Source organism: Gymnoscopelus braueri, assembly GCF_963280865.1.
Source record: "Gymnoscopelus braueri genome assembly, chromosome: 15".
Classification (NCBI taxonomy): domain Eukaryota; kingdom Metazoa; phylum Chordata; class Actinopteri; order Myctophiformes; family Myctophidae; genus Gymnoscopelus; species Gymnoscopelus braueri.
In genome coordinates this window covers 30,908,424-30,933,180 of record NC_137620.1, presented here as the reverse complement: position 1 = coordinate 30,933,180, position 24,757 = coordinate 30,908,424, and the positions used below count along the sequence as shown (strand labels likewise).

The following is a 24,757-nucleotide window of genomic DNA, read 5'->3' as shown; positions in this document are numbered from 1 at the left end:
GGGATCCAGGGATGCTTAAAAGTTTCAGTAGAGTATAATACAAGGGGTTCTTTGTCACATAATACTGTACTGTATCTGCTATACAGTAGGTTTTAAAACACAGGACATGATGTTACGGTCCAGAGTACCTGTAACAATGTTTGAGTGCAAAAAGAAAATTCATTCATAAATAAATAAATAGCTCAGCCTCCAAAATGAACTGTACATAATTGCTATTTAGACAAAGATTAAAAGCCAGTGAGAAAGAATCCTGGCAGCGAATAGGCACTCATTTTAAACCTAATTTGTTTCAATGAAAGAAATTGATTTAGCATCAGGTAAGTACATCTTGGCCTTTATTGTCAAATGGTTAGAACTGAATTGAGAGAAGACAATTATAAGAATAGGAGGTCTACTGTCTTCCCGGTCCTTTCTTTTATAGACAGCAAAATTAGCATTACCAGTAAGTGATCCTATTTATGTTACTGTAGGCAACATTTACTTCCATCTGAGGTACAGTGTGGGCAGAATCAAGAGTGACTCAGACGCCATAATGTCAAAATGTCTGTGGCAAAGCATCCGAAAAAAGATTTGAGGATCAAGTAAGTTTGTCTTTCATGAAGGAATAAGAAAGTAGGCTACTGTATGGTATAGTATGCAAGACATTACTCTGGGGCTCCGTACATTAGTGCAGGATGGGGAAGTATTTCAAATGGGTTTGGATTTCGTCCCCCAGGAGTTCCTACTTTGCCCCCTATTTTTTCTCTCTACACCAAAAGAAAAAGCCGATCTACGAGCTCACAACATGTTGCAAGATCACGTGTCTTTGGTTTTGCAACACGTTGTGAGCTTGGAGATCTGTTATATTTGTAGAATGTTTGCGGAATCTATTATGACATGCCCAGTATAGGGACGCTAGGGTTCATGTTGTCAAAATAAGTCCCTTTGCAAGAATGAAGGACATGCATAATCCATCCATTTTCATGGTAAAGCTGCACCATCTAATTTCTACAAAGCAAGCAATTTTCTGTGGTGTTATATCAATATGACACTGCATAGTTTAACAGTCTGTGGTGGACCAAAATAAGATCGAGACATGCTTCTCTTTGGATGAATTAATTAGGCCTGAGAAGCCATTATCTCAGCAAACTGCCATGTCTGAATAATTAATCATTCAATCACTTGTTTGTTTGACCCAAATGTACAACATTTATCCCTCGCTCTGTGTCTCATAATGCAATATTCTCTTTAATTTCAGAAAGATGTTGGCTCTTCGTGTTTAGACCAACCAATCCCTTGATGAATCACTGTGGGTCTAATACATAATAAATTGCATTTATATGGCACCTTTGAAATGCAAGGTCGTGAACACCTTGAGACGAGCTATTTTGATTTCCAAAGTTTTGCCACGTTATCTTTTGTCTCAGCTGCACAGCTAACACTGAGTGTAGTGTTCAACAGGTTCTAGGATACTGGTTTACATGATTTCTATTGTATTGTTCACAATGGAAAACATAACTTCATTTTCTGTTGGTTATGTATCTCTGGGGCACATGCATGCTGGTAATTATTATAAATGCTGAATTATTGTTGTTCCTTTGGACCATATTAGTTGCTACTAGTGTGGAGATTGACCATGATTCATGCCAATATCATGTCAGTGTTAATGTCAAAATGTTGTATCATTTGCAATGTGGATTTGTGGAATAATGTAGGCAATGTGTAAGCAGAATAAACTGATTTAGTAAATTGTGAGGGATTAATACCGTTTTTTGAACTAAAATGAAATGAACAATGTGTTAACATGCCACAGTACATGTCTTGTTGACTCTTTAGTGAAGTATAAAACCACTAGTGCCAACACTTCTTTATTCCACTGAACAGTGTTTTTAGTTATTTGTTTCTGTTATTGGGACTGGACTGTATGTGTCAAGTAGATGTGTTTGTAAAATAACTGCAAATTGACCGCTTTTTTAATTCCAAGTGTCTGAGGTGTTTTTTTGCCACTGTAAATGAAGCCTCATGGTTTGTAAATAAGCTCTTTGTTTTCCTTAATGTTGTGCCTCAAAGAGATTGGGATCAGCTCTATCAGTGTGATCAATATTAAATGCATGCATTTGAGAGGATACACAGTGTTCCATACACTGAACAAACACAGCTAAAACACTAAGACTAACTATATAGTCAACTAAATACTGACACAGTTATAACTACATCCTGTTTTCTTGTCGCCAAGTCATTAGTTGAAGGTTATTGATAAGAAGTAATTATATTATTATACTTCTATTAATGTATATATTTTACAGGCAATTTGTTTGCAAGCAGTTCTCTCCATGAAAGACAGAGAGACCTCTCTGTTGGCATTCAATCGGACAACAACTCACAGACTCCCTCCTCAAACCCGACATCTGGATTTAAAGGCGAGGCCTCAGATCAAATCACTCTAAAGAGACAAAATGGCAAACGAGCTCAGGCCACTGTTTAATGATGCCCTTTGTTTGCTGTCTGGGAAATTCACTTTCTAATCTCCCAGACGCTCTGAAGGCTTGCCAAGGAGTAGTGCCCCCATAAAACCCCCTTGATTTCTTATTTTATCTGTGGACAACCAAATCGATAGTCGTCTTCCCCTGCACCTGCTCCCCGAGCCCCCTCGCCCCCATAGCTCCAAATCCAAACCCCCTTCCTCCGGCACCCCGCAGAGAGAGACGGGCCTATACGCTGCTATGCCCATCCCGCTCTCTCCAATCAGATTATTTAGGCCAGGCTATTTCAAGGGGGGAATGAAGCTCTGGGTTGGACACGATCTCCTCAGTGTCTCCGAGAGACAGGGGTGTGTTTAAAAAAAAGACGGGGAAAAAAAGGACCATCGAAATTTCCCAGGATCTTGACACATCTAATTGAGATTTCATGCCCTATTTTCTCCAAGATCCAAAGCCTCGCTCTTTTCTACCGCGAGCAGTATTTCCCAGAGGATCTGGATGAAAGAAATTGTTTTCAGGTTTTATTTGGTTTTTGATGCTTTAAGGAGTTTTTTCTTTATCACCGTTGAAACAGCTTTTCAATAAAAGTGTCTCTTTTGTTCAGTAGACAAAGTGACTGTGCTTGATTTGTTTTGTCTGAAAGGTGGTGAAACTTTAATCCCAATCAGCTATTGATGAGGGGTGAAAATACTCACCAGAGTGCTTGCTTCTTACAGTGGTGGAAAGTAACTAAGTACATGTACTTAAGTATTGTACTTAAGTACACTTTTGAGGTATCTGTACTTTACTTGAGTATTTCCAATTTACAATACTTTTACTTCTACTCCACTACATCTCAGAGGCAAATATTGTACTTTTACTCCACTACAATTATTTGAAAACTTGAGTTAGTTACTTTTCAGATATAAATCATTATATTATGAAACATACTTTAACCACTTTAGGCCTATTTTATACCTAGGCTATTTGAAAATAGCCGATCTACAAGCTCACAACGTGTCGCATCGCGACGCGTTGTGAGCTTGTAGATCTGCTATTTTCAAACATTTTTGTACTTTTACTTTTGGTACTTTAAGTACATTTTGATACCAATACTTTTGTACTTTTACTGAAGTACATTTTTGATTCCGGACTTTTACTTAAGTAAAACATTTGATTACTTTTTCCACCACTGTCACTGTCACTCTGCTACACAGCATTTGCAACTGCTGACATTCACTCCCACAGAAGCCAAGGAGAAGCTTTCAAATGGCCCCTCATCATCATAATAATGCTTGACAAAAGGAATTCCAACATGACATAATTGGTTGTGTAAGGAAGTGCTTTGTTCAGTTCTCTTGACATTCAGTTTCTGAGCCAAACCATGTGTGGCCATTTTATCCTATGTATTATGGAAGAGAAAGAGAAGGAAAAAAGGATAAAAGATAATCCCTTGGAACCCTAGAAATCTCACTACCGTGTCTTGTATTCAAGCACAAAATACAAAACAGATTTTTAAATTCTCAGCTGGCAAAGAAACTGCCTTGACTATTTACTATTGCTACTGTGCATATATATATATATATATATATATATATATATATATATATATATATATATATATATATATATATATATATATATATATATATATATATATATATATATATATATATATATATATATGTATATATATATGTATGTATATGTATATGTATATGTATATGTATATGTATATGTATATGTACAGTATATGTATATGTATATGTATATGTATATGTATATGTATATGTATATGTATATATATATATATATATATATATATATATATGTATATATATTGTGCGCACCGAGTTTGAAGTCGGTTGGTCCATACTGTATATGCACAAGACCATATATGGGTATAGCGTTCTGATCTGTGGTTCTGGACAACGCAATCTCTGCATTATATTTCATAGTGACATGCCTATATATGGGCGTATCGGGTTTGTTTATGGTTATGTCTGAGTCAGAGTGACGTAGACGTGGTCCGCCAGCCGGCCCACCCGCCCTCCTATTAGCCAATTTTAGTATAGGATTTATTTATTTACTTACTTACTTACTTACTTACTTACTTACTTACTTACTCTTACTTATTTATTTATTGCATTTTCTTTTACTGTAGCACATAGTCAGTGTTGCCAGATTCTGTGAGAGAAACAAGCAACCAGGTCTAGGAAAACCAGCCCAAAAGAAGCGACTATGGGCCACATGAGCACTTTAACATATACATCAGATATGATGCGACGCGTTGTGAGCTTGTAGATCGGCTATTTTCAAATAAAAATATTGCGGGTAAATTATAATAAGCAGATCTGGCAACCCTGCACATAGTATCTAGTTTCCCATCAACCTGTGTAGTTGCACTGTGACTAATCCACAGTAGTCTGAGGCTCACTGATGACCGTCCCTGTGTTCATGTTATGACATCATTCAAGCTTGCATTACATGGGCCTTAATGGTCACAGTGGGAGTGCTACCTCCCAGCAGGACCCTATATTGCATGCTCTTTACAGTCATTCAGTCAATGACATCATACACACACACACACACACCCCTGCCGGCAACTGCCATATAGGTGAAAATGAAAAAATGAAGATCAGAGAGTTGGTATTAAAGTATGAGTCTGTGCTAAAGAGGTTTTCTTACTTTATTTGCAGTGGTGTAAAGTAACTAAGTACATGTATTCAAGTAATGTACTTAAGTACAATGTTGAAGTACTTTTACTTTACTGGAGTATTTCCAATTATCACTACTTTTACTTCTACTCCACTACATCTCAGAGGCAAATATTGTACTTTTACTCCACTACAATTATTTGAAAACTTTAGTTACTAGTTACTTTGCAGATATAAAGTATTACATTATAAAACATACATTAACCACTTTAGCCCTATTTTATACCTAGGCTATATTGAAAATAGCCGATCTACAAGCTCACAACGCGTCGCAAGCTTGTAGATCTGCTATTTTCAAACATTTGAGTACTTTTACTTTTGGTTCTTTAAGTACATTTTGATACCAATACTTTTGTACTTTTACTCAAGTAAATTTTAAACTCCAGACTTTTACTTGTAACGGAGTACTTCTACATTGCAGTATTGATACTTTTACTTAAGTAAAACATTTACTTAAGTAAAACATTTACTTAAGTAAAACATTTACTTAAGTAAAACATTTCCAGCACTGTTTATTTGCCAAGTGATGTTACATTTGTACATAAGCAGAATGTGTTCTCTGTGTTTAATCCATCCTAACTGTTAGGGTACCCCGGCTATACCTCTAAAGACAGTTATCATTGTGATTCTAAGATAGGCTGTGTTCAGTTAGGAGACTGTAGGATAATGCTTTTAAACATCCCAATTCTTAAAATTCATAACATCTCTTTAAGCAATTAGGCCTATTACCTTGTCTTTGCTTGCCGTGAAGAACACGCCGACATTTCATTGTCGGTCCCAACGGGGAGGATTAGTAATCACCCCAAATGCAACGCTGAGGCAATCAACACAGTGGAGGCACATTACACACACCGTGCTAATGTCTCACAGGAACCACTATTGACATCTTGCCAAATCTTTTGAAGCCCGTGAACACACCACCACCAGTGTCCAGAAGAAAAAAAACAGCCGGGTTTGCAGACATTTTATCTGCCAATGAGTGATCATGGAGGTCAAGTATACTCCACCCTTGACCTTTAACAGCAGTGGGCGGGGATCCATAAAGGCCTGTGATACAGATGATCAGGGGGGCAGCAAGAAGATGAGAAGATCTGAATGGTCTCAGGGCTTGCAGCCACTCCACATTACACAGATGGATTAAGTTAATGACCCTGGCACTGTGGCGGTGGTGTTGTTGTTTTTGTTTTCCCGGGGGGGGTGCCCTTACATATTTGTGGCCCTGAAATATGGATGTTGACCTTTACCCCGCAGTCACTCAAGTGTGAATGCTATAGCGTTTGCCCTCCATTAGTGTGATATTGTTTTACAATAAAGAGTCCCCTGATAAACCTCTTTGCCACCTTTCAGCTCATGGACAGTAAGTACTGCATGACATAATGGCAGCTCGCTATTGTGTTTGCCGTTCCGGTATACAGAAACATAACTGGGAGCACTTAATGTACGTCACCAGCAAGGGCATCTATTGATGCTCAGAACAGAGGATTATGCCCTTTGCTCTGGGCAAAAAAGGTGTTATATATGTGTGTATATATATTCGATATATTCATTCATTTGAGAATACAATGTGATACCTACACATTTTTTTTTGTTGAAACTTAATACACCAATGTGAGATCTTATTAATTTTCTTATTAAAGGTATGTCTTTAAGGTACTGTATGCCTTTAAGGGGGCCCGCCCCTTTCAGGAGTTCAGATGGGTGTGGTCAGGAAAATGTTTGGCACAGGTTGCATTGAGAGAGTTCTGACTGAGCAGCTGTTTGTTCACTTCACTTCCTGCTCTCTGTGAAGAGGTTTTTAAAGCCTCCTGTGACTTCTAAATCACTTTTCACTTGACTGACGTGTTTTATGTCCATGTTTTAGTCACCAGCAAAGGCAATCATGGATTTCTTCCCCCCAGTCTTTGTTGTGTTTGTTGTCTCTTTGGTTGAACCAAGATGGTTGTTGTCATGTGTTCACTGGCTATATGGCATAGCTGTGCCAGAAGCATGCTCTATGGGGCCTGACAATAAGAGGAGGTTTATGGGCCAAAGCTACTGCAGTCTGGTAAGACTTAATTATTGTTACCTTTTCTGCTAAATGAAATGGTTGCTCTGCAGGCTAATTATCCTGAGTAGTGTGCCATTATTTCATAGTCCTTCAGTATGTTCAGTGAGTGTTTTGGAGGTTACCAAAACCATGCCAACATTACTGACTGCTAGATTGGTTAAACTTGTGTAATCCAGTGAAATCATGTAAGGCTTAAATAAACATATCATCGCTATCTCCAATTTTCTACTTTTAAATGTTCTTTAATGAATCGGTGCTATTGAACACCCTTTACGTCTGTGTGTGGGTTTTACAAATATTGAAGGCAGCGTTGTGTTGTTTTAAAAATATGTTGTTGTTGTTTTTATTTTCTGAAAAGTTAATATTTTGGACATTGTTGCTTGTTTCTGCCGGACAGCAGAGATATGTAATTAATCTGAATTTGGAGACGATTAACTTGGGAACAATTAACTTAATAAACATTTTTAATGAGTGTAGAAATTGTGTCTGCACATCTTGATTATAGGATGTATTCCTCTTGTTTTTGTCTGCTGCAAATACACAACATGGTGATATTGCCTATGAGCAGCTGTGACATGGAGGCTTTTAGCACTGTGGTTCAAAACATTCTTATTTTTTAGATTGACTCAGCCAATGACAAATATTGTGGTTCAATACATGAGGTTTTAGTTTTTAGATTTTTAGCTAATGGCAAATACTGTGGTTCAAAATATGTTTGTTTGACTTAAGGCGGCAGTATGTAACTTTTTTTTAATGAATGATTGATTGATTGATTGAATACTGCAAAAGTTTGCAAAAAGGTACAGTGTTACGATTATACAATGGTGCAAAAAGCCCTGAGGGCTTGTTTCCATTGTGGTCCTGCTGTGTATTCAATTCATCGAGACATTTAAAGACATACAATGTCTCAATACAAGAAATATGTACAGTAAACAGTTGGGGGGGGGGGGGGTCATTTCTGGTGTTAAGCTTAGACTTTATACAGGGACCAGTTACAAATTGCAGATAGGTGCTCTTTTATGGCGGTTTTGAAGGAGGGTTAGGTGTCACACTTTTTGATGTCTGTTGGTAGGGCATGCCACATTTTGGTGGCATAGCAGTAGAATGAATTTAACCCCATGTTTGTGCCGAATCTGGTTTGAAAGAGATCAGTGGAGCTCCCTCTGGTGTTGTGCTTGTGTGTCAAAATGTAATTTTGTCCAATTTGTATGGTAGAGTTAGAGTATGTTAACACAATACAACTTATACAATTGGGGTTGTTGTATTTTGTCTCCCTGCTCTTCTATTGAGACGTTTAGATCGTGTCTCCCCTAGACACAGGATCTGACATGAATTTTGACCCGATGGTCAAGATTCGAAATATACCCCCCAGCAAGCAAGCGGGGCTAAAAATGTCAGCACTTGCGCAGGAAACCAGGTTCAAATCTGGGGTAGAAGAGGAAAGTAACGTAGTGCAGCTTTAACTTCCAGCCTCTGTGGCCTCCACCATGGAAATAAGAAAACGTCTTTACACAGTTAAACACACAGGATTTTACTGTGCGCCTTATTTTTTCCTTGATTTGTTGTACTGTATAGAACTGGCATTACTCAAAACCACAGTCATGAATCACCATGGAAAACTAGGGTCAAATGTTCGGCTACTTACTTATTTTGTGTGTGTGTGTGTGTGTGTGTGTGTGTGTGTGTGTGTGTGTGTGTGTGTGTGTGTGTGTGTGTGTGTGTGTGTGTGTGTGTGTGTGTGTGTGTGTGTGTGTGTGTGTGTGTGTGTGTGTGTGTGTGTGTGTGTGTGTGTGTGTGTGTGTGTGTGTGTGTGTGTGTGTGTGTGTGTGTGGAATATATTTCATTATGTTCAGAACTCACACAGGAAGCTAAGACTCTGGTTCTAATGGACATAAAACTGCTGCATCCAACTGAGGTGTGTGTGTATAATGGCTTCCAAAGCTCAGCTCCCAGGAATTCTTTTGGATCAAGAACATTTTGTTTTGCCAATGTTTACAAGTAACTGTTGTTACATTAAGTTAACACTTAAATGTTAACACTAAGTTAACATTAGTCTGTACTGGTTGGCCAGGAGGGCCCATGCTTAATTTGTAATGGGCTTGCATGGATTTAAACTGATGTCTGTCTGTTCTCACTTGTGTATTGTTACTCTAGAAGGGAATTGTTTGACTTTGCTCTAGTTCAGAAACATTTGTATATAGTGAGAAGGAGATTTACAGTAAACATGTAGGCTACATTAATAACAATTGTGAGTACTCTGAATAACTCCTTCCTTGACACGCATCCCTTGGTATCCTCCCACACTCAACTGTTGCTCTTCTCTCCAAAGCATCAATTTAAAAATGTATGAGTTGCCTTTCCAACAAAGTTCTCTTTCCAGGATGTCTGTTCCATATTACATTGAAATTGGCCACATTAAATGTATATGGCTCACCTAGGCCTAGTCTACTTAAGCCATACACAACTACAGTAGCATTGCCATTTAAATTGAAATAACGAAACCCAATGTTCTCATATTGCCTCCAAGTTGAATAGGTATACAGCAGGTTTTTTTTAAAGTGGGTGCCACAGGATACTTTGATAATATCTGGAATGTATCAATATCACTTCAGTTTAACCACTTAGACCCTCTATACGTATTACTTGCACTATAATACTTGGTGCGTTCTTTTTCAATCTACACCAAATCTCTTCGCCAAAAATAGCCGATGAGCTTGTAGATCTGCTATTTTTGGCGAATGTTCCCCCCCAGAATAGGGATACTGGGTTTCACGTGGTTAAACGTCAAGTATAAAGTTATTTTCAATTTGTCATCATGGAAACGGATATTCTCTCAAGTTTTCCTCCTGACATGCTGTATTTTAGGGGGAAATATTTACGTACCATAATATGACACAAACGTAAGGTGCTACAAAGTAACAATGTAATTCAGGGGTGCCATGGATGGATGAAAACATTATTTACAGGGGTGCCCGCCCCTGTAAATAATGTTTGAGAACCCCTGGTCGAGAGACTGTGTAACCGCCTGCAATGTAATATGCTTCCATACAGGGAAGAGCTGGAAGCTGCGTGCACGCTGCTGCTGCTGTCAGAAACCTGTGCGCTCTCCGTGGTCCTGAAACGCTCCAGTGCTGAAAACGGTGACAATGCGCTGCCTGCCACTGTTGGTCCTATACACTGTAGTGGTGTGTGGGGACTCTCAGGGTTCCTTGCAAGTCTGTAACTCTGACAGTGTAACGGGTCCATTCGGTTCCATTTGTACACTGTCAGAGTTAAGAGGGGTCCTTGAAATGTGAAAGTTTGAGAAGCACTGCTGTAGGAAAATGAGGGAAACTCATTTTAGTGTTTGGCAAAAGAAGCACATGTCATATACCAGATAGTTATTTTGGCGCAGCAATAATTTCCAACAGTGTCGAATCCGTGCAGAGTGAGGGGGACATCGCAGACGCAGTATACAGCCCAATGAAAGATCCAGTAGTGGTGTCGAGTCGTTTAGTGGTCTTGTTTTCTTGTACGTGTAGAACTAACAGGGGCAGATCATAATAACAGTGAACCGCAATTATCAGACGAGCATCGAGGTCAGGGTAATAGTCTACCAAAGTAATCCGTTACCTTTTACCCATCGAATAATAGGCAATAGTTATTTCGTATGAGTGGCTTCGTCTGTCAAAGAAAGAAAGAAAGAAAGCCGTTTCTTTTTTTCAAAGGCGTGGCAGAAAAAAAAACAACATTTCTCATATAATGGAATATAATAATGCACCGATATTTTTGTTATTCCAGCGTGCTTCAGTGCAGCATGCACTTGACTTCAATTTCTATGTTTTAAAGTAAATGCTTGGATCATTTTTTTTGAATGACTCTGGTGAGAACGAATCGCATCTTAGGCTTGGGAAAGATGGCACGCCGAACGGGGGGGGGGAGCGTTATAACCAATTGCGTTGAAGGACCACTACGTGCTTAAAGGGTGGATGGAGCTACTCCGGGTATGCTTCCGCGTGCATGCAGTGCTCGTGTGTATAGGTTGAATGGATGAGACTGGAGAGAGAGAGAGAGAGAGAGAGCGGAGAGGTATAGAGCATCAGCTGTGATACGGCCCTATATATATGTGCTGACAGGACTATCTTCCTTTTTAAAGACAACCTCCTCCTTTACGTCGCTTTTCACCACACGGTGATGTCGCGTATTTGTGTGGCGCACCTGTAAAGAGCGAGACCGGGGCAGACTTTTTTTTAATGATTTGATTCCTTTTCATTTCTTCTGTTCTTTTTCCTTTTTGTTTATTTGATGCATTTGCTTTTGAAAAGGAACCCATTCTGTGTTTTGATTTAATAAATATTTCCATTTCCCCTCATTTTATCTTGTTTGTGTTGTTGGCTTTTTATGTTTCCAAGTTTGAACAAAAGAGAGATCAGCGGAATTTCGTCTTTTTACACAACCTATTACCAGGTGTTTTCTTGATTCATTCAGAGATTGTTTTGCCTAAAGGACGTCCGTAACTTTCATTTATAGAAACGGTAAGATGTTTTACATATTTTGCTCATTGATCTTAAATATTTGCGATGGATATTATAGGTGTACACATTCCATGAAACCAGTGATGAGAGTCGATCATGCATTCATTGTGATCTCTATAGCCTACTGCATGTAAACGCGATATATCAGCAAAGTCAGCGCGAACGATTCAACATAATTCATTTTGCATTGACTGACAGTCAGATTTTCTACTCTGGATTGCTATGCGTTGGCAGATGATAGACCTATAGACCTACATAATGGAATACATTTATGGGTTACCCTCTACTTGGCAAGCATTGCAAACGTTATTTGAAAGGTTCATCATCATGGGCGAGCTTCTTAACCACTTACACCCCAGCATCGGTATTGTGGGGAAAGCTTTCACTGAAAATAGCAGATCGACAAGCTCACAACGTGTCGCAAGGAGTAGCATTGTGAGCTTGTCGATCGGCTATTTTCAGCGAAAGCTTTCCCCACAATAACAGAAAACTGAAAATACACTGGTATTGAGCCCTGAGGGACTCCGCCGGTTACACATATGGGGTTTAAGTGGTTAATTTCTCGCCCATGTACATTTCTCTATAGTGTGCACTGTGCATGGATAGGCCTTGATGACAGAGGGCTGTAAACGTGGGACACTGGGCTCATGCTAGTTCGCTATTCTACCGCATGTTGGGGTCTAAAATGAACAGGTTTGCGCCTTTAAACATGAGGAAATAATTCATTATGCTTATTTGGACACCAAATTAGTATAGGCCAAATGAGGCATAATAGCTGCACCCAATTCACCTGATTTAAAAAAATTAGCTTCAACACGGATTAGAGGTGCTTTTATCCCTTTTTCGTCTACTATGATTTAGTAGTCTACATTTTATTCATAATATTTAGGCCTGCAACCGTGACCAAATAAGCCTATTGTCACAAATGTGGAATTGATATATTGGACACAGTTTTTTTTTGGCCTTAAAAACACAAAAGGGTTTAATTGCAATGTACTGGTTATTCTGTAACTTGGGTGAATTTGAACCCCAAAACGATGCCAAGTGAATGCATGCTGCACATGTTATAGGCGCAGTCCGTGCACTGCACAACTAATGCTATTGTTTGACTGCAGTGTGTTGGGTAACACTTTGCTAAAACAGAAATGCTGGAGACGTAAAGGGATCCGTTGCTATATCCTTGCAAATTCCCTCCCTTGTATAATTACCCAAGGCAGGCATAACAGTTAGTTTAAATGCCTTACTACTGGCTAACCAGTATGGATCTAAAGCACATGACATTACACCATTTAAAGGAGTAGTCACCCAAAAAAAGACTTTTCTATCAATTACACACCCCATGAAGCCTTGCATTCATAGAGATTGTTTTTTTTCCGCATTCCTGAGCCAATAAGTTGATTACACAATTGGTACATCAACTTTTGGCTCAAGAATGCGACAAAAACATAACACTCTCCATCAATTCAAGGCTTCATGGGGTGTGTAATTGATAGAAAATAAGTCATCTTTTGGGTGAACTACTCCTTTTTAAGGGTTTCATGTAGATATATTCAGCAGTGGCTTAACACAATCTAAAGATGAGCTTTATCATGAACGTATACTATAGCCCTGCAGAACATCTTAATGAGGTACGCCTCCCATTTTGGACCGTCCACGCCTCTGATTGGCTGAGGGTCTAATTAGTTTACTTAGTGCCCAGCCGTCGCCCCCCCCCGTTCCTCTAACAGCGTCAAGTTGGTGAGGAAGAGTTACTCTCATGCGATGCAATTGAATATTCGGCACTATCCTCTTCAGCAAATATAAAAGTATCTCCAGTGTTTACCATTCTACAAGAACAGGTAAGCTAAGCTGAACGTGAGAAGAACTGACGTGAAAAAGGAATTGTAAAAAAGAAAAAGAAAATGACGTGCACGCCACGCACCTGGCTGCTAGCTGTAGCCAAACCTGGAGTCTTGTGTGTCGCAGCAGCAGCAGGTGGCTTTACTTTACCAACCCACTGGCTTAATGGTCAAATATAAAATAATATCTAGGCCTACGTCAAATGACCATATCCTAGTTCTATTGGATAACGTTACATTTTGCCGTTTATATTCGACAATGTTTGTAGTGGCTTTACTTTACCTACCGACCCACCGACCCACCCATGTGGCTTGATAATGGGAATCAACCTCTAGGCCTACGTCAAATGACCATATCCTAGTTATATTTGTCGAATATAAACTGTAAAATGTAACGTTGATAATGTTTGTACCACGACGTCGGCCAAGACGGCGAGAGAACAAAGCATTTGTTGGACGCTAGCTGAAAAGCAGGAGGCCTGGCCATGCAGACGCCATGCTTCATAAAGTATAAACACAACCTAGCGTTACATGTGTTAGCCGTTTTAAGCTAAACATTTGTGTTGAATCACACGGCATACATTTGTTTGTATATTTGGTTGGGAAGCAGCATTTCCTCGTCGCAGGGTTGATGATTTGTGATTAAGCTTTATGAACGCCACATGTGTTGCTGTGCAGTGGCGTAAAGCAGTGGTTCTCAAACTTTTTCATGTCAAGGACCCCCAAATTGACACTTATTAGCCTGCGGACCCCTGTTTGAAAAGATATGCCATGCAGGGACCCCGATAAGAGATGTTTACAGCTCTAGCAGTGATTCTCAACCATTTTAATTTCAAGGACCCCCAGTTTTTTCTATCTCTGGGACCCCAATTTATATTGTAAAATCAATGTTAATTTAACTCTGAGAGTGTACAAATGGACCCGCTAGGGTCCATTTGGTTCCATTTGTACACTCAGAGTTACAGACCCATAAGGGTCCATTTGGTTCCTAACTATCCATTGTTTAGCTGGGGACCCCCTGGATCCCCCTCAAGCCAAGGACCCCTGGGGGTCCCCGGACCCCACTTTGAGAACCACGGGTGTAAAGTAACCAAGTACATTTACTCAAATACAGTACTCAAGTACAATTTTGAGGTATTTTTACTTTCCTGGTGTACAACAATTTTACTTCTATGCCATTACATCTCAGAGGCAAATATGGTACTTTATACTCCGCTATAATTATTTGAAAACTTAAGCTTTTTACTACTAACCACTCAAGCTCTATATTTATTTCTGCCATCTACAAGCTCACAACGCCATGCGGTGCGTTGTGAGCTTGTAGGTCTGCTATTTTTCCAAAAGATTTGTATACATTTTGAACACTTGTGATATAGGACCTTCTGCATAATGAGTACTTTCCACTTTTGATACTTTAGTATATTTTTAATACTAATACCTTTGTACTTTTACTCAAGTACATTTTGAATTCAGGACCTTAACTTGCAACAGAGTATTTCTACGTTTAAGTATTGACTCTTTTACTTGAGTAAAACAATTGAGTACTTTTCCCACCACTGAACGCCACCTGTGTTGCTGTAGCTTCGGGAACCCATGCCTTTTTTGTGTTGCTGTGGTCAGAGAGGACTATAGGAGGACTAATGGTGGAACTCAGATGTAGGACACTCTAGCGTTGACTTCCTGGCTAAACTCATTTTAATGTCGGCTCACAGATCTCGGGAGTGTTTTTTTTTAATGCAATTGCAACCTATAATATCAAGGATTGGATTAATGTGTGTGTGTGTGTGTGAGTGTGTGTGCTAATTAATGGTACACACACTCACAGCAGGGCGTGTTCTCTGCAACACAGGTGTGTCTCATGCTGCAAATGAAGCAGCCAGCTCCTCTTCCTACATTAACATGCACGAAGAAACCACTAACACTAGCCCTTTAACCTTTTGATTGAATAAAGCAGTTCATCCCCTGTCTGTTGCAGACTTCAGTGTGTGGGCTACTACCCACCCACAACATGTGGCTGTTGATATTTACATAATCAACACATTAAGCAGATGCTGTTAGTGGGTTGTATTGCATTGAGATGTTACATGACTGACCCCTTTGTATTCCTGGAAGTGTAATGCTATGGGACTTGATGGGTTAATCAATTATTTGCCTATGTGGGCCTATACCATAGTTGTTTTCGCCAATGGAATTATCGGTTTTGCTTTTCCCCACAGTATAGCGTTACCCTACATTTTGACACAGCTCTGAAACTCATGATGAATCTTGTGTAGACCAAAGAAGTGTTTATTCCTTGTATCAGCACAACCATATTGATGCCATCATCCATAACTGCTATTTGTGTACACAGTGCACTTTGAGTTCATGCAAATGCTAGGCCTAAGAATCAGGTTTTTAGTTTAATGCTATGCAGTATTTTTTTGTTCTCAGTGGTAGTTTCTATTTAGCTGGCCTCCTTTAGTACTTACTATTGGATCTGGCATTGAATACTGAGCAGGCAAGTGTGCAAAGAGCAGGGTCTGCCTTGTGTCAAGAATTCAAGCTGTAGTCTGCGGTGACTCAGAAGGTCACCGATAGATCCTGTATCATCAAGCCAGCAACTGACCGGTTAATTTAGCAGGAGGCTGCTGACGCACTGTTGTCGTCGGTGGCCTTGTGGGAATAGAGAGCATGGACCAGCAATACAGACTGGTTGAGAGGGTGTGGTGCACTCTAGTGTTGTTCTTTGACTACTATGGGATGCCTGTCCCCCCCCTGGCTAAGTGAATGAGAGGCCAATAGGGCTCTGGAGCTGCATTGCTTTGCACTTGATACAAAAAAAACTGTGCTTTTTGTAATTTTGATGCTGGAAAACATATTCCAGCATTTCAATTAAATGCTGGAATATTAAAGCTTTCTACACAGCCTCTTTTAAGGCATTACGTTAAATCTAGTGTCTAGTGTAACTATTCAATGTGTTATAATTTCAGCGTGTTTATACTACACTACAATAGCGTTCTGCTCTGGGTGTTTTTACGGCCTTCGTGGAGAGAGTGCGGGCACATTTTAGCATCATTGATGCTGGCCAAAACATCACATTGTATCCATTAGATTTGTACATGTTTGACCTCATGCCCAAGTCCAGCATTTTCATTCTCTTTGGTATCGCACGGGAATCCTCCCCTCCCATGATATTTTCTATTAATATCCACTGCTTTCAGGCATTCCCCCCCTTCAGCCATTCCGCTGCCTTCCACAATTGCAGTGGCTTCATGTTCTTTGAGGGATCGGGGGGGGGGAAGAGTGGTTGTCTTGATGTATTATTGAGTCAAGACATTTGCCTTTTTCTAAATAAAGGCTGCTGACAGAGCGACTAAAAACGCAGGAACTTCCAAAGGCCACGTCAGTGTGCTATGCAGTAATGTGCACTAGTGCTGTCAGAGAATTAGGTTAGTGTACGTACGGGGGGATGGCTTTGGCAACAAAAAGCGGCCCCCCCTTTGTCCTCCTCAAAACTCTATCCCATCCCCCTCTATTCTCTCTCTAGTTTCTGTCTTTTTCTCCCTCTCTCTCTCTCTAAATATTCGCCTGCTGCAGTTGACTTAGTCTGGGCTCAGTGGGTGGCGCATGGGACTCTCTTCTCCTCTTCCCTCCTCCGTGTCTATTTTGTGTGTTGGCCACAGGGTGTCCCTCCCTCCGTGTGTGCTGGTCATTGCCGGAGGCCAGCACTGCAGTGTCCTTGGACCTTGTCACTGAATCACAGCAGCTCGTATAGATCTCCCACATGTGCTATATATAGGGTGCCTTTTAGTATCAAATTGCCTTTTTTCAAACTGTTTTTCTCCCATTTTCTTTTAGCTTCACAATTCTTTTTATTGTTTTAGTGTCACGTAAACAGTGCAACGTCCACTTGTTTTGAATTAAGACCTGGAACGCATCTTGTGTCATTTTTTTATTTGAGCTAAAAAAGCATTATTTTATACTTTGGCTGTTCAAAAGTAGCAGATATACAAGCTCATAGCGCGGCGGCTTGAGCTTGCGCTATGAGCTTGTAGATCTGCTATTATTGAAAAATCGTGAAAATGGGTGCAAATCTTTGAATATATATTCTGTAAAGCGTTTTAAAGAATATTTTTAACATTTTTAACTCGAATATTTGCTTCTGGGGGGCCCCCTGGAACCAACATTTTTAGATGGGGGCGGGGGGGGGGGCGGTCCACGGCTAATTTTGGGGGTCCTTGACATGAAAAAGATTCATACTACTGATATAGAAACATACGTTTTTCATAATACTGTTGGGATTTAGGAGACATGTAGAATTTGCTTCAGGTCTTAATGGGTTAAAGTATTCTGGCATGGTTATTGATGAGCCCGGATGCCATTTTTGTAAACTTGAAAGTGATTTGCAACAAAAAAAAAGTTGGAAACGTAACATGATTGTAGTTTTATAGAGGGAGCAGACATCAATAGATGGCTTGACAAATATGAAAAGAAATACAGGTGCTCTTTGGATCCAAGACCAAAAAAAGAAAGGTTAGACTTGGTTTGTGATCAGTCATGAAACCCCAAAAAACCAAGGCACACTGCTGCTCTGTCATTCTTTTTTTTGTCTTAAAGCCGTTAATAAATGGGTTTAGCAACTATGCATTTCTTCAACTCGTCTTTTTACATGACATAGACATTGAAACATGTAGGTGCACAGCCCATTTATTTTTACGTTTTTGCAAAGCAGGGTGTTTTGGTATTTTTCAGTGGTGGGCAAACCACACTATAGTAATTTGGGTTATGATATATTGATCACAAAGCAAAGTATGAGTCCAACCTCCAGTATTTACAATTGTTGTTGTAGATTTGATTTTACCCCAGTTCCATATTTTGGATGTTTAATGCCAAGTTGTTAAAAGATAACAATGTATCTACAAATGGTGTGCTAACTGCTAATATAAGGCCTCGTCTCAGAATGACAATGACTAGATGATTTCTAGTGATCTTTATTCAGTTTTTATTCTGTATAAACAGCCATAGTGCATCATTTTAATGCCATTTTCTTGGAGCTTTGATACTCAATTCACAAATCTAATATCTAGCCCAGTTTTAAATCATATTGTTTATCTCTAGGTATTATATACCGCCACCAGTATGACCATGTGCTGTTCTATATGTGCTGACAGATGGGCCTACATGTGTCAACTACTTGTACACGAACTACACTGATGTAGGTTTTTAGCTCATTTGCATTATTGCATTCCTCTCTGCTGGAGATGGATGTTCAGGCGTATACTGTAGTATACAATGCTGTGCGATGTCAACACTGTTTTCAGTCACAGTGCGTTGGGTTGGGGGGGGGGGAGTAGTCTTTCCTATCTTATGCTTTGATATTACGTGAACTCATTTTTTGTGTGTTTTTGGTAGGGTTGGGAATTGAGATCTTTAACGATTCCAGGTTCCTTAACGATTCCCTCTTAACCCTTTTTAAGACCTGGAACGCATGTGTCATTTTAGATTTCTTTGGGCTATTCAAAAATAGCAGATATATACAAGCTCATAGCGTGGCACTCTTGTAGATCTGCAATTTTTTTGTGAAAAATCATGGATTTTTTTAAAGCAACGATTTTTCAGAAGTAGCAGATCTACAAGCTCATAGCGCGGCACGCGAGTGAGTATGAGCTTGTAGATCTGCTATTTTTGAATAGCCAAAGTGTAAAAGTAAAATAATGCTTTTTAGCTCAAATCTAAGGTTCCAGGTCTTAAAGGGTTCGATTCCTTAGCGGTTCCCTTCAACGATTCCTATAGGGGCTTCCAAATGGACTGGGTCTTTAACTCAGAGTGTACAAATAGTTAAATAGTCAAAGTTATGGTGGTCCTTGAAATGAAGAAGTTTGAGAACCACCGGTATTGCAATTATGTAGCAGACATGAAGTCCGCATACCAGCTCGCTGACAGTGTGGTAAACCGGTTCCAAATGTTGATGGAACCGATTCCGATTCCTCAATGTTAGATTCGGTTCCGGATCTCAGCCCTAGTTTTCGCTGGGCCATTGGATTGCTTGTTACTGTGTCCACTCAGGAGCTCTTCACTTTTCACTCTGTCACACACGTTGGGTCAGTGTAATTCTGACGGACTAGTTGGATGGAGAGCTCTAAATACTCGGTGTCATTCTGTCATAACAGCATATTTATAAGACCTGAGGCAATTCTTTAAAAAGTTTTCTAAATCCTAAACGTTTTTTTTTTTTTTTATCTAAAGTTTTTTTTCAATATTTTTCAAAAATAGATCTACAAGTTCATAGTGCGGCACCGAGTGCCGCACTATGAGCTTGTATATCTGCTATTTTTGAATAGCCAAAGAAATCTAAAGTGACACAGATGCGTTCCATACATTTTGTCAGTTACCGTAATAGTTGTGGGAATTAGGCTAATCTGGAAAAAAATGTCTGATCTGCCAAACAGGTTTACTCTCTCCTATCCAAATAAAGCAGATGATGCAAATCTCAATATGACATTGATTAAATTGATAGTAAACTAAATTAAGTGGGACACTGTTAGACTACTTACTCTGTTACACTCTGTTGTGATGGTTTGAAAATGGAGATCCAGCTTATATTTACAATTCTATTCCAAATAGTGACTTTTATGCAGTTGGTCAAGTGTCGATTCTGTTGGAAGTAGATTCAGTTGGCTCCTCTTATTCGGTTTGCAATGAAATATACAGTCTTATTATATTTCGGATCGAAGACTTGCACGCCACAACACGTACTTTGTTTAGTTGAAAGCATTCATTGATGGCATTAATTGAAAACAAGATGTCAGACCTTTGACTAGAGTCTCCTGAGTCCTGTGGCAGTTGCTTTAATCACACCTCATTCATTTATGTACTGTTGAATTACTGGGGGAGGTCTTCATTATTCCTTGTTGCATCTTACATGTGTCAGGATTCAGGAATTTATTTCACATTATATTTGAAGCAGTGCTTGTTGTTTTGACAGAATTATCTTGACTGTCCGCACGTCTACCATTTGTCTAGCACAGTAGGATTTCAAATAGAAACGCGTGTCACATGGCTTTCATTGTTTTCCCACTGTTGTATTTATTGGCATAATTATTCCAGTTGAATTTCAGCTGTCGTGTCTTACTTCCAAGAACCAAGCCTGGTCAGCACAAGGAAAAAAATCATTGAGTGGTTGAGGCAAAACCTGCCCACCCCTAATGGCATCCTAAGATGGAGGAAGGCTTTTGGTTAAAGACCACACAGATCACAAAGAATTTAGCCACAGTGCAAGACGCATGGATAAATCAATGTACAGTAGCACTCGGACTCAGAGAATATACCTAGCAATGCTATAGCATTCTGTGTGCAGTGGCGTTAAAGCAGACCAGCAGATGGTTATAAAATATTGAAGGGTGTGCTAGAAGTCAAAAGCATTCATTCACCTTGCTTAACCAAAGACTTCTGCTATTTAAATTGGGTATCCTCTGCATTCCATCAGATTCTTTTCATAGTAACATTGCGTGTTAAGTCCCCCTCTGTCCCTCTCTCTCTCGCTCAATCTGTGTGCGAATGCAGTGGGATGTGTGAGTACCAGTTAACTAAACATGCTACACTTTAATGACTCTTAAAGGGAGCCTCTGCTCAGTGGGGTAAAACTGTGGAGGAGGGTGGGTTTATCCTAGCGCTGACGGGGGTAGGGGGAGGGGGGACAAAAGAACCTCATGATCTTTAACTGGGGCTGTTTTCTGATGAAAAACCGCAAGGCAAGGCCTCCAGGGGGACAAGATGCTCCGCACTGAAATGCCAGCACTGATGAAGGCTGCTGGCTGGGTTGGCTGCCTTGCACATACTGAAAGCCTTCACTGATTTTTTTTTTTTTGGGTAGAGGCTTCATGCCAAGCCTCCGTTTCCAAGTGTTTATCTAATGAAATATTTCTGCCTTGTGGCACTGTCTGCTGCGGGACAATGGCCAATGTTTGTACTTTGTACTTAAAATGGAAGGTGAAACTGAATTGGAGATGGAAGCAAAGCTTTTGCGTGTTTGTATTGTTATCCACTGCATTTATCTATAGATTGCTTGCATAATATGCAAGTGAGGGAGGCCACTACTGGAGTCTTAATATAATTAGAATCATAATTTGGCTGAATCTGACTCGGGCATGCTTTTTGTTTTTCATCATAGCTGAGCTATCGAGAGTTGCCGATTGCAAGCAGCAGCAAAAGCAGACCTGTTTTTTTTTGCAGTCTTTAACGTTACCTGTTTTTAGACTTGGAGGCAAATAACAGATGGGAAGAGCAGCGGGAGAGATTATTTGAGCTGTGAAGTTCAAGCCTACGTCATTGCCTGACTTGAACGCATGCAGCACTATTTTGAGTGTGTGTAGACTGTACTTGGCACTATCAGGAAGGACACAGCATGCTGACGTTGAAAGCAAATCCGGCTCAGAAATGTTTTGGTAGTGGTTTGACATTGCGTGGATGACATTTTGGGCTACTTCAAGGGACTTAAAGGGATTCATTTGACATAGTTTGTCTTGAAACTTTTGGTTTGTTGGTTGTCCATGAGCATTGTGCTTGTCAATTGCATTTCATTATTTATAGTAGTAGTAGTATTTATAGTATTATTATAAGTAGTCTCTAGGGACAGCTTTTTTTAAAAAGATTGAATCGCTTAGTTCAGTTTCCATATAATATTAATATCCATGCAGACTGGGATTTCTGTATGAAATCCCAGACTGTTATGGCCAGTCCTTTTGCCAACTAGCAAACATTCTAGTGTTCTCCATCAGTTAAAAAGAATGAAAAGAAAAGTACAGGTAGGCATTTTCAATTATTTTCCAAGGATCCAGTAATCTGAACATGAACTGGATATGTGGAATTATGGTTAACCCATTAAGACCTGAGGGCCGGTTCTACAAATGTCTTCTAAATCCTAACAGTTTTTTGAAAAACACCTATGTTGCCACATCGGTGGTTCATGTCAAGGATATGTATTTGGCCGCCGACCCCCACCTCAAAATACTTTGTTCCAGGGACCTCCAGAAGCACAGATTTGAGTTACAAATGTTCGCTTAAAAATAAATACATGTATTCAAAGATTTGCACAAATTTTCAAGATTTTTCAAAAATAGCAGATCTACGAGCTTGTATATCTGCTATTTTTGAATAGCCAAAGAAATATAAAATGCACAGATGCGTCCCGGGTCTTAATTGGTTAAGAATAGCTATTCAATGGGACGCTTACTGCCCATTTGTCTGTCTTCGTGCTCCTTCAACAACACTGCAGTTTAGGAGGTTAAGTACATGCGTGTGTACCGTCTTGAGCATCCTGAATGTATTTTAAAAGTATGCTGATCGAAATCACATAATGAGGCCCTCCTTTCTTTCTGCTGGCTGTTCCTACATGTAAACGACATGTCAAACACACCTTTAGTTTCAATGTTGGCTTCGCTTAACTAATTACTTTATATTGTGTGTTAACCAACCACATGTTTATGACGAGCACATACGTATATTATGTAACCACCAGACTGTTGGATGTTAGATCATACAAGACATTGAGGAGGGACATACCAGACATGCGAGAAATGCAGGAATTGTATTAAAGGAGTAGTTCACCCAAAACATGACTTATTTTCTATGAATTGCACACCCCATGAAGCCTTGAATTCATGGATTTATTTTTGTCGCATTCCTGAGCCAATAATTTGATTACCGGCAGAAAGATGCTAATGTATCCGGTAGGAGACACAAAGTAGACTCTTTGTGTCTCCTACCGGAAATACACTGGTCATCAAATGATTGGCTCAGGAATGCGACTAAAACTAATCCATGAATTCAAGGCTTCATGGGGTGTGTAATTGATAGAAAATAAGTCATTTTTTGTGTGAACTACTCCTTTAAGGTCTAACAGGAGAGAGAGAGAGAAAAAATCACTGTGGAGAAAACCATAGAAAATAGCTATGTATGGAACTAGAAATAAGGAGCTATTTCATGTTACTTAACCACTTCAACCCCAGCATGCCTATTCTGGGGGGAATAGGCATGGTCTAGATGGAAAAAAGCTGTACAAGTCGAGACCTAACTTGGATCCATTTGACTAAGAATGGAGGGTTTTAAGTGGTTAATAACCAGAGGAGTCTTATCACAGTCATCCTTGAGTGTTTTCCTTTTTAATTTCTCAGGTGTAAACTGTCATGTTAAATTCATTTGTGGGTAGCGGTTTGGTGAGAGAATATAGCGAAAACTGCGTCTCTAACTCCAGGCAAAAATGACTATCCCAAGGGTTAAATACAAATATCAAAACTAATGCAGCGTAAATTGAAGCTTATAAACAAAGTGCACCTTTCAAATACAACTCTATGGATTTCAATGTCAGACTGTTGCCAGTGGCAACATTTCTCTCCTGCTTGTGCTTTTGCACTTAGCGGCGTGGGTTGCAACCATTCTTGTGTGTATTCACCTCTTATTACCCCTAATATTTAACAATTTGTAGCTGTGATATCAAGTGTGCCTAAATCAGTTTACTCTTCCAAGAAAACAAATGGTATCATTGTGCAGTTAGTCTACGGCGTTGTTGTGATGACGTCTTGAGATTGGCATCTCACTCACACACACACACACACACACACACACACACACACACACACACACACACACACACACACACACACACACACACACACACACACACACACATGCTTTTTGCTTTGCTGCAGGATCTATGTGCAGGCATACTCGTATAGGAACATGTTTGAGCTTCCATTTGCAATATTTGCTACGGTAAAGATATGTGTGAGAGACAGGCAATGATTGCTAGCAGGGTTGCCAGATCTGCTTATTATAATTTCTCCGCAAGATTTTATTTGAAAATAGCCGATCTACAAGCTCATGCGACGCGTTGTGAGCTTGTAGATCTGCTATTTTCAAGTAGCTGATGTATATGTTAAAGTGCTCATGTGGCCCATAGTCGCTTATTTTGGGCTGGTTTTCCTAGACCTGGTTGCTTGTTTCTCTCACAGAATTTGGCAACACTGATTGCTAGTGCTACCATATTAACCTGACTGCATGGATTTGGAACACGAGATGCTTGTCAACTTATTGGTAATGGGGTTTAAGGCAAAGTAGGCACTGCTGGACAGAATGTTCTTGTCATAAGGTTTGTCAGCTCACACAGCTTGCCCAGTGTATAAGAAATTAAATGCATTTTCATTATTTGCTTGTTTGTCTTTTGGAT

The 24,757-nt window shown here is 39.7% G+C and overlaps 1 protein-coding gene across 2 annotated transcripts in view; it reads left to right on the top strand.

The window, feature by feature from the left end:
• Positions 1–24,757, top strand: part of caap1 (caspase activity and apoptosis inhibitor 1) — a 330,075-nt gene that overhangs the window by 200,506 nt on the left and 104,812 nt on the right. The window lies entirely within an intron of this gene.